The following is a 15,731-nucleotide window of genomic DNA, read 5'->3' as shown; positions in this document are numbered from 1 at the left end:
CTGAGGATGAGATCTATCTTGCATTGGGAACAGGGGTATTGTGGTGGTTTAAATAAGAATGGTCCCCATAGGCTCCCATATCTGAATGCTTAGTCATCAGGGAGTGGCATCACTTGAGAAGGATTAGGATGTGTGGCCTTGTTGGAGGAAGTATGTCATTGGGGGTTGGACTTTGAGGTTTCAGAAACCAGGGATGGCCCAGTTCTCTCTTGGCAGATCAGGACGTAGCTCTCATCTACTGCTGCAGCAGCATTGGTGCCACCATGACGGTAATGGAGTAAATCTCTGAATCTGTAAGCAAGCCCACAATTAAGTCCTTTCTTTTATCAGAGTTGCCTTGTCATGGTGTCTCTTCACAGCAAGAGTACAGGGAATTAAGAGGCACCTTTAGCAGAATCTTCTAGCCTAAATTTCTTGTTTGAGTCCATAGGGAAGAGGATTGCAGCTGCTATCTTCTACCCCAGTTGTGGAAGATCTTAACCCAGCATAATCATTGGTGTTGTGGCAAGCCCCCACCTGCCACCACTTTGGGGGGATCAGAGAGAGTTTGCAAACTTCCCTCAGGTTGGACCTTTACTGAACTGGACCAGTAGTTAATTCTTCAGTGACAGGTTACTTAAGGGGAGGTCCCTGGGGATTGGGAAAATAAAGGCAATTATAGTTGCGGTCATTAGTACCACTTCTATTACCTGAATGCTGTGCTGGAGAAGACACAGCCATGCCTGATTGTCATTCTCTACCTGAAAGGCATCACGGGCCTCAGGAGTCCTCAGAGGGCATAGGTGAGTAGTAGTCCCAGCAGCCCCTGCAGCCTTCCTGCCCTCCATGTCATTTCAGCTCACTGAGGGGGCAGTATCTGGTTGAACCCAGTGCTCCATCTGTGTCTAGCTGGTGACATTTTCTCTCCTATCCTTCTGCTATGATAATGGAGAGGCTCCTGGAAAGGGCACCTTGGCTACAGGTCAGTTTGGTGTGAGATAGTTAGCAGGGAGGTGAGGACTGTAAGGTGTGACATTAGCAATTACTTGCCCAGACAATCTCTTGTATCTTGGAGAGCTCTGGCATCATCTCTGATATTACCAGTGCTGTGCAGATACCAATGACCCTTGGGGCATTTGTCCAGTGCCTATGTGTTTCAACCAAAGACATGTTGAAAAGACTTAGCTGCCTACTAGAGAGAGAGAATGGAAAGCACAGAGATACCAGAGAGACACCAAAGGGAGGTGGGCTTTGGTCTCAGTGTAAAACAGCAAGAAAACAATGTTCCAGGGGAAGGCACTGTGATTCCTCGACAGGGGGTTGGGAGCTTCCTGGAGGAGTTGGACTTGACATGGACCTCCCAGGAAGAGGGCTCAGCAGCACCTCTGGGAAGCAATGGGCCTATCCTTCTTTGGGTTCCTAAAAAGTAGACCCAGAGTCAAGGATTTCTGATATTTAGTTTGGCACAGCCAGGAGCTTACAGACTGCTCTGCTGGAGGTCTTCTGCTTTCCCTCTGAGTGAAGAAGGAATCAGGGGAACTATTTTAGTACCATCACTGCTCTTCATCCCCACTCCATTCCTTTAGGAATTGTTGCACTAAAAACAGGGAGGGGAAACTGCCCTGGCAAAGCCTGAGGTTCTCATACTTTATATCACAACCACTAGCAGGGCAGGAGTCACCAAGCATTGCTGTCTGCCAGTGATTCCTAAGGTGTCTGAGGTCCCAGCTGTGTGGGTGGCACCCAGATCTCCAGTGTAGCCTGAGAGCTTTTAGAGGCAGTGTATTAGGACAGAGATAGTCCCTTTCCTGACAGCACAGGTGAGGAAGTGTTGGTGAATTTGATGACTAAGTTTTGTCCTGCATGACATTTCCATCAATATTAAGGTCTAAAGCATCCAGGCAGTGACTTAGACACACAGCCTCCCCCCCATTCCCTAAATGCTTGTGGGTAGTACCAGTTTTCCTCTGGCTCTGACAAAAGAGGACTGAAGACTCTGAAGCCAAGTTGCATTCTGTGCAACTGTGAATCAGCCCAAGGAGATTGTCTTGTGCAGGGAGGCAGAAGAAGCAGCTGACCTCTGAGACACCCCCTACCTATAAAGGGGTAGGTGATTTGATAGCCATGGAGTAGGGTGAGACTCCACTGGGCTTTCAGATCCTGCTAGGGCAGAGTCTCTTCTGCCAGTCACTTCCTGAATGTGTATGCTTCTGTGTGTCAGGTTTGCCTGAGATGAAGCAGTGTGTAGGGCAGGTCCTGTCCCTTGGCTTTTGGAATCGGGTATTCCTGAGATAGCTAACCTTGGCTAGCATGGCTTGTCAGGGTAATACACCATCTAAAAGGACACAGTACACCTCATGTCACTCATTTGTTCTGGGGTCCAACAAGTACACTTCCTAACCTCATTTCCTAGAAACTTTTATTTCTCATCTAATTGATCAGAGATCTTAGGAAGGGAAGAGCCATTCCCTGGGCTGTTTTTGAAAAGTGAGTCTTGAACTCTGTACAGATAAGTAATGAAAAGGTTCTAATGAGGCAGAGAGAGATCTCTGGTTTTGTGAGGAGGAGGTGCAGAATGGCATCCCCTGTGTCCATGGGAATGCTCCTGGAAAGGGCAACTATTGGTTAATTGGGGAAGAGCTCAATGGCACGTAGGTGAGGGCTGTTGGCAGTGACACTAACAGTACCTTCCCTGAACATTCTATTCTACCATGGAGAGCCCTGAGCATCCTCTTGATGTCACCACTGTTGAAGCAACACCAACTGCCATTTAGGGCATTTTTACAGTGCCTCTGGGATTCACAAAGACATGTTGGTGAGACTGAGAAAGCTACTTGGGAAAGAGAATGGACAGCCTAGAGAAGAGAGAGAGGCAGAAGGAAGCTGCTCATCTGTCTCAGGATAAAACATCAAGAAATAAATGTTCCAGGGGAAGGTACAGTGAGTTTTGTGTAGGGAATGGGAAGCTTCCTGGAGGAAGTAGGACTTGAGCTGTGCCTTCATTAATGGGACTCAGCAGCTGGGATACTTTGGGAAACAATGGGGCTATGCTGCTTCTCTAGGTTCCTAAATAGCAGACACAGAAAAGGATTTCTGGGGTTAGTTTGACAGAGATCTAGAAATTATCAAATCTGCAGCTACTGTGCTGGGGAATCTCCTTATTTTCATTCAGAGTCAAAACAGGGCATCAAGAGGCACAGAATGATAGATGAGCAATCCCTGTCAGGATAGAGTGTTACTGAAATTCACCCTCAGCAGATTCCTTTATGTTGTATGGATATCTGATGCTGTTAACAGGTAGATTAACTCCCTTGGGCATTCACCAAGGTTCCAGCCATTCAGTTCCTCTTGGTACTAGACACAGATGGTCAAGGCTTGGTGGTGCTAAGCACTATGGACTCCAGGACTTTCCTGCACCACATCAGATATGAGCTGAGGTTGTACTCCAAACCAGCATGGCTTCCAGGGCCCATGGGACTGCAGTGGGTGTTGAGGCACATATCTAGCCATTGTGGTGGGGGACCCAGATGTGGCTTATGTGCCCCAGCTTGAAGATAGCTGCCCTGTTCTTTCAGAGCTACTAAGGTTCCAAGCACTTCTTCCTCAGGCCTCTACTTGGTACTTAGTGTAAGTATTACAGCTTTAGGGGGAATAGCTTCCCCAACAGAAGTGTTACAGCTCTGCCCCAGCAGGCAAGGTTTCCCCAGTGCAAATGTAACAGCTCTGCTCTGGTAGGGGGAGGTTTCCCATTGCAAGTGTTACAGCTCTACTCTGAAAGTTATCCTGGAAATCAGGAGACAAGAAATACCACAAAGTCACACCACACAACCTAACTCACACAAGATACTTATTGAGATGGAAACCCCAAGAAGGTGGCTCATCTGCTTTGGTGAAAAGCCACAGGGAACTGAGCAGAAGGCAGTCTATACAAGGGGTTTCTTGGGAGTGTGGAGCTTTCCAGTTTGGCCTGGATTTGATGAGACTTTTGTGAACTGATTAGGGGGCAAGCTCAGAGATTGATAGGATTCTTATTCCTGGAACTGGTCATGGGCTTGGAATCAAGTCACGGTCAAAATGTTCTTTCCTTGGCCCTGATCTCAGGGCCTTCATGGTCAAGTTTTTTCCTTGGCCCTTTTACCCTAAACGTAGCATTACCTCTCTTGGCCCTATGACATTCAATTATGTAAATACTCTTTTTTAATCTACCTCCAGGAATGACTGGAAAGGCATCTTTTCAACTCTCCCCTCACTGAGCAGGATCTGGAGATGAACAAGGTGGAGAAACTGACCATTCAGCTACAGATGATGACCTGTTAGAGGAATGAACTGCATTGAATCTTGGACCATTATACTAATACTGATTTGAACAGCAGGTAGTCATTATGCCTAGTTCTCTGTTGACTGACTTGAAACCACTGTGTCAAGCCCAGCTTTCCTCAGGGACAGGAGGATGACCTCTTTGGTGTCCTCATGCACAAACTAACTTTCCTGAGTGCATCCGAGAGGCAAAACTTGATGCCTAGGTGGGAGTGAGATGGGTACACAGGCTGTTCTGCTTCATGAAGAGCAGAGCCTGTGGCCTGAATCACAGTCTGGGTATAGGGGCAGTAGTGTGTGGTTGCTCATCATGCATTTCAAGATGTCTTGACAGGTGTTGGCTTGTGAGAAGTGCAGGGTGTTGTGAGTTTATGTTGAGTCTTTGTACTTGACCAGCAGGTGATTGTGTGCTGATGGTTCTTGGTAGAGTGTCTCATAGTAGGGATAGTGGGTGTTAGGATAATAAAGGGGGGAATTACAAGAGAGTGAAAAAGAAAAACGACACATCAGAGGGTAACAAGGTCAAAGCCATTCTGTGGATACAATGAGAGTGAATGTGATTTGTATTATGTGTACTTAGACACAATGGTGATATCCAACCTGTGGTTCTGTCTAGGTAAGTGTGCCACTCAGCTGGTGAGTCAGTGAGAAAGCAGTAGGCTGAGATGTCCTTGAAGACAGACAGTCTTGCAACAGGACAGTTTTTAAAAGAATTGGTAATTTAGTTCTCAGTTTGGAGAGTGGTTAAGAGGACTAAGGAGCTTGTGTCGAGGTTTAGTGTTTATGTACAAGAATGTTGGTAGTCTGTTGAGGATTCCCTTTGCTTCAGTGTCAGAAATGATGAACTCCTTTTATGAACACCAGTGTGTGGTTGTGTGTCAGTGTGTGTGTGTGTGTGTGTGTGTGTGTGTGTGTGTGTGTGTATGTAGATGAGAGGACCAATTCAGGGAGTTGCTTCTTTCCTTCTACCATTTATGTTCTGGATTTTGAACTTAGGCCATCATGTTGGGAGGCAGGCCTATTTAGCCAATTGTCTCTACATGTATTTCTTTTTTAATTACAAGCTTCATGAAAATTGGTAGAGGCTACAATTTTTAAGCATATGGGGAAACTTCTAACACCTGAAACAGTGTGAAATCATGACAAACATATAGGGTTATGATTTGGTTCAGTCATTAGAAAATTTACCACTTGTTTGTAAGGAAGCAAGCCTGAGTATCAGGAAGCAACATAAGACCTGATATTCATGCTAGGGTGCATCTGTGTCTGAAGGAGTCTACTGAGAGACTGGAGATGAAGATAGGAAATCCCTGGAAGTTCCCCCAGAGAGCTAGCCTGGGGGGTCACATACAAGAACAAGCTGGAAATCTCACACAACCAACACATAGAGGCACAAACACATACACAGACACACACACACACATGTACATACACACACATACACACACACACAACATTAGACAACACTGAACTCATGATTTTGGGGTGAGTTAGCTGCTGACAAGACTGGGAGCAAAGGAAAGGCTAGGTTCAAGGCTCTCTTGGGCTTTCATTCAACAGTGACCCTTTCGACATGATTCTGAAGAGTACGTTCAAAGCCCACTGTACCAGATCCTCAGCAGTAGTGAATTCCAAAGTGGAAGATAAAATGAAGCTGTCGTCTTGGAGTTTACTAACAACAGCTCCTGGAATCTGGATCTCTTAACTGTACTCACGAAGGCCTGGTACTGAAGGAAATTATTGTCCTCCTGTAAATTTTGGGACAGGTTTTGAGTTACAAGGACTCAGCATTACACAAAAATGCGTGTTGAACACAAAAACTGCCAGGTGGTGGTTTCAGCATTTATTTGTCAATGGATTATTTAAAAAGTAGTTTGAAAATACAAAAAAATGTGGTGGCTTCTGGGATGCTAGAGAGGGATGCTTGGAGGCAGAAATCAATTTCATGGTCTACCAAACCAACCTCTTAGGAGAGAACAACAGTCTCAATGAAATGCCAACACACTGTCATGAACGAGACAAGGCTGTGTTGCTTTAAGAGCAAGGAGGACAGATGAAATGGGACTATTAACTACATGAGCATGTAGATAGAAAACCATGCATTACTACAGTCATCAGAACAAGGCACGTAGAAGAACTACCTCTCTCCCTCTCCCTGTGTGTATGTGTTGGGGTGTTGTTTTAATCAGGGGCTAAACTCTCCCCATGTCTTCAACATGAGAAAAAGTTGTAAGGAAAGCAGTCACCAATCATAATCAACTCTTGAAGCACAAATGTTTTGAAAATTCCTAATGTAAGGTACACCAGGAAGTCATTATAAGGATCCAGAATATTTAGTAAATGATTTTTCATATGAATGTTAAAAGGATTTTCACATTTCATAGTGAAGCAATACCTGAAAAAGGGCCAAACTGACAGCTGAAGTAAACCAAACATTAACGTTGTCATTTTCATAGTTACAATTTTCTATAATTGTTATACAGTTTTCATTTACCTTTAGAAATGGACAACATACCAAACAGAAGTCTTTATCCAGGTAAGAATATAGTTTAAAAATGCAGGAAGTAATTGGTGAATCCCAAGACAAGGAAGTAACAGTGTTGAGTGTACCTTGAGGCAGACACAATACAATGTGCTCAATGCCTGCTGTGACTTAGAGTCACCACAGCCAGTTTGTAAAGTATCTATGTTATTATAACCCCTTTAGAACTAATTAGACAACTGCTGTCCTGAGAGCTGGATTGTTTGGCCCCATGGTCCTGGATCTGAAGTGCATCTCCTGCCCCTCTGCACAGATTGATTTGGGACATTGTTTGTTTACCGGCCTCAAGTAAATTCTGAGTGAGCAGTAATTCCTTGCAGGTAGTGGTGGCTGAATAAGAAAATGACCTGGAAACAATAGTGAGTGGAATACTAAATGCAGTATTCTCCCACAAGAGAAGATATCTGGTGTTTGACCAAGGATATTTGCAGAAATAAACACCATTCCCATCTTCTCCAGGGCAAGGACTGCCCTGGGGATTCAGCTCAGCCTAGTAGATTCAGTTGAGGCAGGTCCAGTCCGCTCCTCCCTTCACCCAGACTGAGCAAAGTGTCCCAGAATAGGCCCTAGGCTCCAAACAGCCAGCTCATGCACTAAGGACAGGCTTTGTTCCCACTGCCTGGGGGCCTCTGAAACAGTTCAAGCTAATCAACTGTCTCACTTAAACAGAGGGCCTGATCCAGTTTCATGGGAGCTCCTCAGCTATTGGTTCATAGTTCACGTGTTTCCATTCGTTTGGCTATTTGTCCCTGTGCTTTTTCCAATCATGGTCTCAACAATTCTCGCTCATACAATCCCTCCTCTCTCTTGCCAATTGGACTCCCAGAGCTCCACCTGGGGCCTGGCCATGGATTTCTGCATCTGTTTCCATCAGTCATTGGATGAGAATTCTACCATGACAGTTAGGGTATTTGGCCATCCAATCACCAGAGTAGGTCAGTTCAGGCTTTCTCTCGACCATTGGCAGTAGTCTATTGTGGAGGTATCTTTGTGGATTTCTGGGGGGTCTCTCTAGCACTTTGCTTCTTCCTATTTCCATGGGGTCTTCATTTATCATGGTATCTCTTTCCTTGTTCTCCCTCTCTGTTCTTGATCCAGCTGGGATCTCCCACTCCCCTAAGATTTCTTTCCACCAACCCTTGTCCTTCATTACCCCCGCCCTCATCCATTTTGCTCATGTAGATCTCATCCATTTCTATGTTGTTGGGTGATCCCTGTGTCTTTCTTAGCGTCCTCTTTACTAGGTAGCCTTCCTGGAGTTGTGAGTAGCAATCTGGTCATCCTTTGTTTTACATCTTATATCCACTAGGATTGAGTACTTACCATGTTTGTCTTTCTGAGTCTGGGTTACCTCACTCAGGATTATTTTTCTAGATCCATCCATTTGCCTGATAACCTCATGATGTCATTGTTTTTCTCTGCTGAGTAGTATTCCATTGTGTATATGTACCACATTTTATGTATCTATTCTTCAGTTGAAGGACATCCAGGTTGTTTCCAGGTTCTGGCTATTACAAACAATGCTGCTATGAACATAGCTGAGCAAGTGCCTTTGTGGTATGATTGAGCATTCCTTGGGTATATGCCCAAGAGGGATATAGCCAAGTCTTAGGGGAGATTGATTCCCAATTTTCTAAGAAAGCGCCATATTGATTTCCAAAGTGGTTGTACAAGCTTGCATTCCCATCCACAGTGGAGGAGAGTTCCCCTAACTCCACATCCTCTCCAGTATAAGGTGTCTTCAGTTTTTTTGATTTTAGCCATTCTGATGGGTGTAAGGTGGTATCTCAGAGTCATTTTGATTTGCATTTCCCTGATGATTAGAGATGTTGAACAATTCGTTAAATGTCTTTCAGCCATTTGAGCTTCCTCTGTTGAGAAATCTCTGTTTAGTTCTATAGCTCATTTCTTAATTGGACTGTTGGGCATTTTGATGTCTAATTTCTTGAGTTCCTTATATATTCTGGATATCAGTCCTCTGTCAGATGTGGGCTTGGTGAAGACCTTTTTCCATTCTGTAGGCTGTCACTTTGCCATGTTGGCTGTATCATTTGCTCTACAAAACCTTCTCAGTTTCAAGAGGTCCCATTGATTGATTGTTTCTCTCAGTGTCTGTGCTACTGGTGTTATATTTAGGAAGTGATCTCCTATGCCAATGCGTTCAAGACTACTTCCCACTTTCTCTTCTATGAGGTTCAGAGTAGCTGATTTATGTTGAGGTCTTTGATCCACTTGGACTTAAGTTTTGTGCACGGTGACAGATATGGATCTATTTGCAGCCTTATATGTTGACATCCAGTTATGCCAGTACCATTTGTTGAAGATGCTTTCTTTTTTCCATTGTACAGTTTTGGCTTCTTTGTCAAAAATTATATGTTCATAGGTGTGCAGATTAATGTCAGGGTCTTCAATTCCATTGGTCCACATGTCAGTTTTTATGCCAGTACCAGTCTGTTTTTATTACTGTAGCTCTATAGTAGAGCTTGAAGTCAGGGATTATGATGCCTCCACAGGTGGTTGTATTGTACAGGATTCTTTTGGCTATCCTGAGTTTTTTGTTTTTCCATATGAAGTTGAATATTGTTTTTTCCAGGTCTGTGAAGAATTGTGTTGGTATTTTGATGGGGATTGCATTGAATCTGTAGATTGCTTTTGGTAAGATTGCCATTTTTAATATGTTAATTCTGCCTATGCATGAGCATGGGAAATCTTTCCATTTTCTGACATCTTCAATTTCTTTTTTCAGGGACTTAAAGTTCTTGTCATACAGGTTCTTCACTTGCTTAGTTAAAGTTACCCCAAGGTATTTTATATTATTTGTGGCTATTGTAAAGGGTGATGTATCTCTGATTTCCTTCTCAGCCTGTTTGTCAATTGTATATAGGAGGGCTACTGATTTTTTTGAGCTTATCATGTATCCTGCTATGTTGCTGAAGGTGTTTATAAGCTGTATGAGTTCCTTGGTCAAATTTTTGGGTCACTCATGAATACTATCATGTCATCTGAATAGAGCGAAAGCTTGACTTCTTCCTCTCCAATTTGTATCCCCTTGATCTCCTTATGTTTTCTTATTTCTCTGGCTAGAACTTCAAGTACTATATTGAATAAGTATGAGAAGAGTGGACAGACTTGCCTCGTTCCTGATTTTAGTGGTATTGCTTTGACTTTCTCGCCATTACTTTGATGTTGGCTGTTGGCTTGCTGTAATTGATTTTATTATATTTAGGTATGTTCCTTGTATTCCTGATCTCTCTAGAATCTTTATCATGAAGGGGTGTTGGATATTCTCAAAGGTTTTTTCACCATTCAATTAGATGATCATGTGGGTTTTTTCTTTGAGTTTGTTTATATGGTATATTACATTGACATATTTTTTGTATGTTGAACCATTCTTACATCCCTGGGATGAAGCCTACTTGGTCATGGTGGATAATTGTTTTGATGTGTTCTTGGAGTCTGTTTGCCAGTATTTTATTGAATATTTTTGTATCAATGTTCATGAGGGAGATCAGTTGTAGTTCTCTTTCTTTGTTTCATCTTTGTTTGGCTTAGGAATCAGAGTAATTGTAGCATCATAGAAGGAGTTTGGTAATGTTCCTTCTGATTCTATTGTGTGGAACAATTTAAAGAGTATTTAAAGAGTATTGGTATTATCTCTTCTTTGAAGATCTGGTAGAAATCTGCGTTGAAACCATGTGGTCCTTGGCTTTTTTTGGTTGAGAGAATTTTAATGACTGATTCCATTTCCTTAGGAGTTATTGGACTATTTAAATAGTTTATCTGGTCTTGATTTAACATAGGTATTTGGTACCTATCCAGAAAATTATTCATTTCTTTTAGATTTTCCAGTTTTGTGGAGTAGAGGTTTTTGAAGTATGACCTGATGATTTTCTGGATTTCCTCAGTGTTAGTTGTTATCTCTCCCTTTTCATTTCTGATTTTGTTGATTTGGATGCTCTCTCTCTCTGTCTCTTGGTTAGTTTGGATAAGGGCTTGTCTATCTTGTTGATTTTCTCAAAGAACCACCAACTCTTTGTTTCATTAATTCTTTGTATTGTTCTCTTTGTTTCTATTTTATTGATTTCAGCTCTCACTTTGATTATTTCCTGGTGTCTATTCTTCCTTGGTACCATTGCTTCCTCTTGTTCTAGAGCTTTCAGGTGTGCTGTTAAGTCACTAGTGTGAGATTTCTCTAACTTCTTTATGTGGGCATTTAGTGCTATGAATTTCCCTCTTAGCACTGCTTTCATAGTGTCCCATAGGTTTGGGTATGTGGTGTCTTCATTTTTGTTGATCTCTAGGAAGTCTTTAATTTCTTTCTTTATTTCTTCCTTAACCTATTGGTGATTCAGTTGAGTATTATTCAGTTTCCATGAGACTGTAGGTTTTCTGTAGTTGTTGCTGTTGTTGAAATCTAACTTTAAACCATGGTGGTCTGATAGAACACAGGAGGATATTCCAATTGTTTTGTATCTGTTGAGATTTGTTTTGTGGCCAAGTATATGGTCGATTTTAGAGAAGGTTCCATGGGGTGCTGAGAAGAAGGTATATTCTTTTTTGTTAGGATGGAATGTTCTGTAGATATTGATTAAGTCCATTTGAGTCATAACATCAGTTAAGTCCTTCATTTCTCTATTAAGTTTTGATTTGGGAGATCTGTCCAGTAGTAAAAGTGGAGTGTTAAAGTCTCCCACTATTAATGTGTGGGGCTTTATATGTGGCTCAAGCTTTAGTAATGTTTCTTTTACATATGTGCGTGCCCTTTTGTTTGGGGCATAAATGTTCAGAATTGAAAGTTTATCTTGGTGGGACTTTCCTGTGATGAGTATGTAATGCCCTTCTTGATCTCTTTTGATTGATTTTAGTTTGAAGTCTATTTTGCTGGATATTAGAATGGCTACACCCACTTGTTTCTTAAGTTTGATTGGAAAATTGACTGTTTGATTGGAAAGTGTTTTCCCAGCCTTTTATTCTGAGGTAGTGTCTATCTTTGAAATTGAGGTGTGTTTCTTGCATGCAGCAGAAAGATGGGTCCTGCTTTTGTATTCATTCTGTTAGCCTGTGTCTTTTTATAGGTCAATTAAGTCCATTGATATTAAGGGATATTAATGACCAGTGATTGTTAATTCCTGTTATTTTTTTGGTGGTGATGTGTGTGTACTTCTCTTCCTTGGGGTTTACTGCTGTGGTGTTACCTATTGTCTGTGTTTTTGAGTGTGTATCTGATTTCCTTAGGTTGGAATTTTCCTTCTAGTGCTTTCTGTAGGGCTGGGTTTGTGGATAAGTATTGTTTAAACTGGCTTTGTCTTGGAATGTCTTGTTCACTCCGTCTATGATGATTGAAAGTTTTGCTGGGTATATTAGTCTGGGCTGGCATCCATGGTCTCTTAGTGTCTGCATTGCAGCTGTCCAGGTCCTTCTGGCTTTCAAAGTTTCCATTGAGAAATCGGGTGTTATTCTGATGGGTTTGCCTTTATAAGTCACTTGTCCTTTTTCCTTTGCTGCTCTTTATATTCTTTCTTTATTCTGTACGTTTAGTTGTTTAATTATTATGTGGCGAGGGGACTTTTTTGGGGGGTCTAGTCTGTTTGGTGTTCTATAGGCTTCTTGTATCTTCATAGGCATTTCCTTCTTTAAGTTGGGAAAGTTTTCTTCTATGATCTTATTGAATATATTTTCTGTGCCTTTGAGTTGGTATTCTTCTCCTTCCTCTGTCCCTATTATTCTTAGGTTTGGTTTTTTCATGGTGTCCCAAATTTCTTGGACATTTCGTGTCATGACTTTGTTGGCTTTAGTGTTTTCTTTGACTGATGAATCTATTTCTTCTACCGCATCTTCAACGCCAGAGATCCCCTCTTCCATCTCTTGTATTCTGTTGGTTATACTTGCATCTGAAGTTCCTGTTCATTTACTCAAATTTTCTATTTCCAGCATTCCCTCTGTTTGTGTCTTCTTCATTTTTTTCTATTTCCCTTTTCAGGTCTTGGACTGTTTCCTTCATCTGTTTCATTGCTTTTTGATGATTTTCTTTCAGGGATTTATTGTTTTCTTCCGTTTTATTTGTCCTTTCCTCTAGTTGTTTACAGCATTCTTCCCATTTTTGTTTGTCTTTTCCTCAATTTCATTTGTGATTTCTTCTATATAAGCCTCTACTGTAGATGTAACCAACCTTCTTATTAAATAAGAGACACAGAACCAATACAAAGAAGAAAGCCAAGAGGTTAGAGCTAAGAGCTAAAACCTTACCCTTCCTCCTGTGGTGGTCCTACCTCTCTGAATCAGAGCTAACCCTGTGTTAAAGTCTTTATATAGAGTTTCTGTTCTGCCTTCTCATTGGTTGTAAACCCAACCACATGACTGCCTCATCACGGACTATCTGTATAGGCCTCCAGGTTTTCTATGATTGGTATTGAAATTAAAGGCATGTGTATCCAATACTGGCTGTATCCCTGAACACACAGAGACTTACCTAGCTCTGTCTACCAAGTGCTGGGATTACAAGTGTACGCCACCACTGCCCTGCTTTCCTATGGCTTGCTAATAGCTCTGATCCCCGGGCAACTTTATTTATTAACATACAAATAACATTTTAATACAAATAAAATATCACCATACTCTACCTTCTTTATGGTGTTATTCATAAGGTTGCTTTCTTCTGCTTCTTCCATTTTGTGTTGTTCAGGTCTAGCTGTTGGAGGAGGGCTCGGTTCTGGTGATGCTGTACTGCTCTTCATTTTGTTGTATGTACTTCTGCCTTGACGTCTCCCCATCTCCTTGTGGAATCATTCTTGGTCTTATCAGCACTCTTGGTCCAGACAGAGCTGACAGATTCAGGAAGCCTCTCTCTCTTGTCCAGATGGGAGCTCCAGGGCAAGGATAGGTGCTTTTGTCCAGATGGGAGGTCTGGGGCAGTACGGGAGCTGGGGGCTGGTCTCTAAGTCTCAGGAAGTGGCTGCAGTCTCAGGCAATGGGTGTGGGGCCAGGGTGTGGAGATTGCAGGGTCTGCCGGGGATTTTGGAGAAGTAGAACCTTCCCAGTGGGTGTGTAGGGGATCCTGCCTGATGGCCAGAACCTGGAGCCAAGTTGGGCAGATCTTCCCTGGAATGGCTGGTGCCCAGGGATGGGATCTAGGGGCAGACCTCTTTGGGTCTGACCCCAAGCACTCACCTCTTGTCCAGATGGGAGGTCCATTTAAAAAACTTTATCAGCCATTTGGTTTACATATTTTGGGAACTATCTGTTTAGTTCCATTGCTTTGGATATCGCTCTGTATGCTATGAATGTGTTGCTCTGATTGGTTAATAAGTAAAGTGCTGATCAGCCAGGCAAGAAGTATATGTGGGACAACCAGAGAAGAGAATTGTGGGAAGGGTCAGGAGTCACCAGCCAGACACAGAGAAAGCAAGATGTAAAGATACTGGTAAGCCACAAGCCACGTTGCAAGGTATAGATTTTTAGAAATGGGTTAATTTTAGTGTAAGATCTAGCTAGCAAGAAGCCTGAGCCATTAGGCCAGACAGTCTGAGTGGCTGCGGGAGCCTGGTGGACACAGGAAAACTTCTGGCTACATTTCATGCCCCATTTTTTAAATTGGGTTGCCTGGTTTTGTTCTTGTCATTATTTATTATTTATTTATTTGTTTATTTATTTATTTATTTTTAGACACAGTTTCTCTATGTAACAGCCCTGGCTATCCTGGAACTTGTTTTGTACACCAGGCTGACCTTGAACTCACTGAGATCTACCTGCCTCTGCCTCCCATATGCTAGGATTAAAGCCGTGTGCCACCATGGTCCAATTGGGTTCCTCTTTTGCTTGATGTTTGTTTTTCTAGTTAGTTAGTTAGTTAGTTAGTTAGTTAGTTAGTTAGTTTTAATATTCTAGGCAGCAGCCTTCTGTCAACTGTATAGCTAGTAAAGATTTTTTCCATTCTGTAGCCTGCCCCTTTCCTCCAATGATGGTGTCCTTTGCTGTACAAAAGCTTTTCAGTTTCATATGGTCAGTGTTGGAATCCTTTCCTACTATGAGACAGTGGGTTTGAGTCCAACACTTAAAAAGTTCTTGCACTTCATTTACACTATAATCATATTCCCATTAAAGCATATAGTGCTAGTAGGTAGGTTATACATTACTCTCAAACATAGTACATCCCTTCCTTTATTCTCTTGCCTTAAATGTGCACATCACTTGGTAGATTTATTACTATATTTGCAATCCAAATCAATCATATCTTAACTTTCCTTCATAAACCATTGCATGTTTTTTTTCTTACTAGTATTTTACCTAAAATTTATATAGAAATATTTTATAAGACATACACTCTTTACATATTAACTATAGAACTTTGTTTTGTTTGTTTTTTGAGGCAGGGTTTTTCTGTAGCTTTGGCTGTCCTGGAACTTGCTCTATAGACTGTGCTGGCCTCAAACTCATGGAGATACACCTGCCTCTGCCTCCCAAGTGCTGGGATTAATGTCATGGGCCACCACCCTGTGGCATAAAACTTTTTTAAAGCACTAGAGATATAGCTCAGAATTTTTTTCCTTTTTTTAAACTTACTGTTTTTATTATTAAATTTCTATTTGATTGGTGGTGGCACACGCCTTTAATCCCAGCATTCAGGAGGCAGAGCCAGGCAGATCTCTGTGAGTCTGAGGCCAGCTTGGTCTACAGAGCAAGATCCAGAACAGGTACCAAAACTACACAAAGAAACCCTGTCTCAAAAAAACACACAGAAAAAATCAAATTCTTTTATTGATTTTACATACCAATTACAGATTCTCTTCTCTTCTCTCCACCGCTCCCCCAGCCTCCTCACCAACACACCACCCCATTCTCTCTTCCAAAAAGGTAAGGCCTCACATGAGAAGTCAGCAAAGCCTGGTACATTCAG

General features: G+C 42.1%; 1 protein-coding gene across 2 annotated transcripts in view; it reads right to left on the bottom strand.

The window, feature by feature from the left end:
* The window catches only part of LOC131919653 (disks large homolog 5-like), a 146,823-nt gene that overhangs the window by 81,110 nt on the left and 49,982 nt on the right, over positions 1–15,731 (bottom strand). The gene's annotated exons all lie outside the window — the stretch shown is intronic.

The sequence above is a fragment of the Peromyscus eremicus genome, chromosome 9 (genome assembly GCF_949786415.1).
Source record: "Peromyscus eremicus chromosome 9, PerEre_H2_v1, whole genome shotgun sequence".
Lineage (NCBI taxonomy): Eukaryota > Metazoa > Chordata > Mammalia > Rodentia > Cricetidae > Peromyscus > Peromyscus eremicus.
The sequence above is the reverse complement of the archived record's forward strand: the minus strand, read 5'-3'. Positions and strand labels throughout refer to the sequence as shown.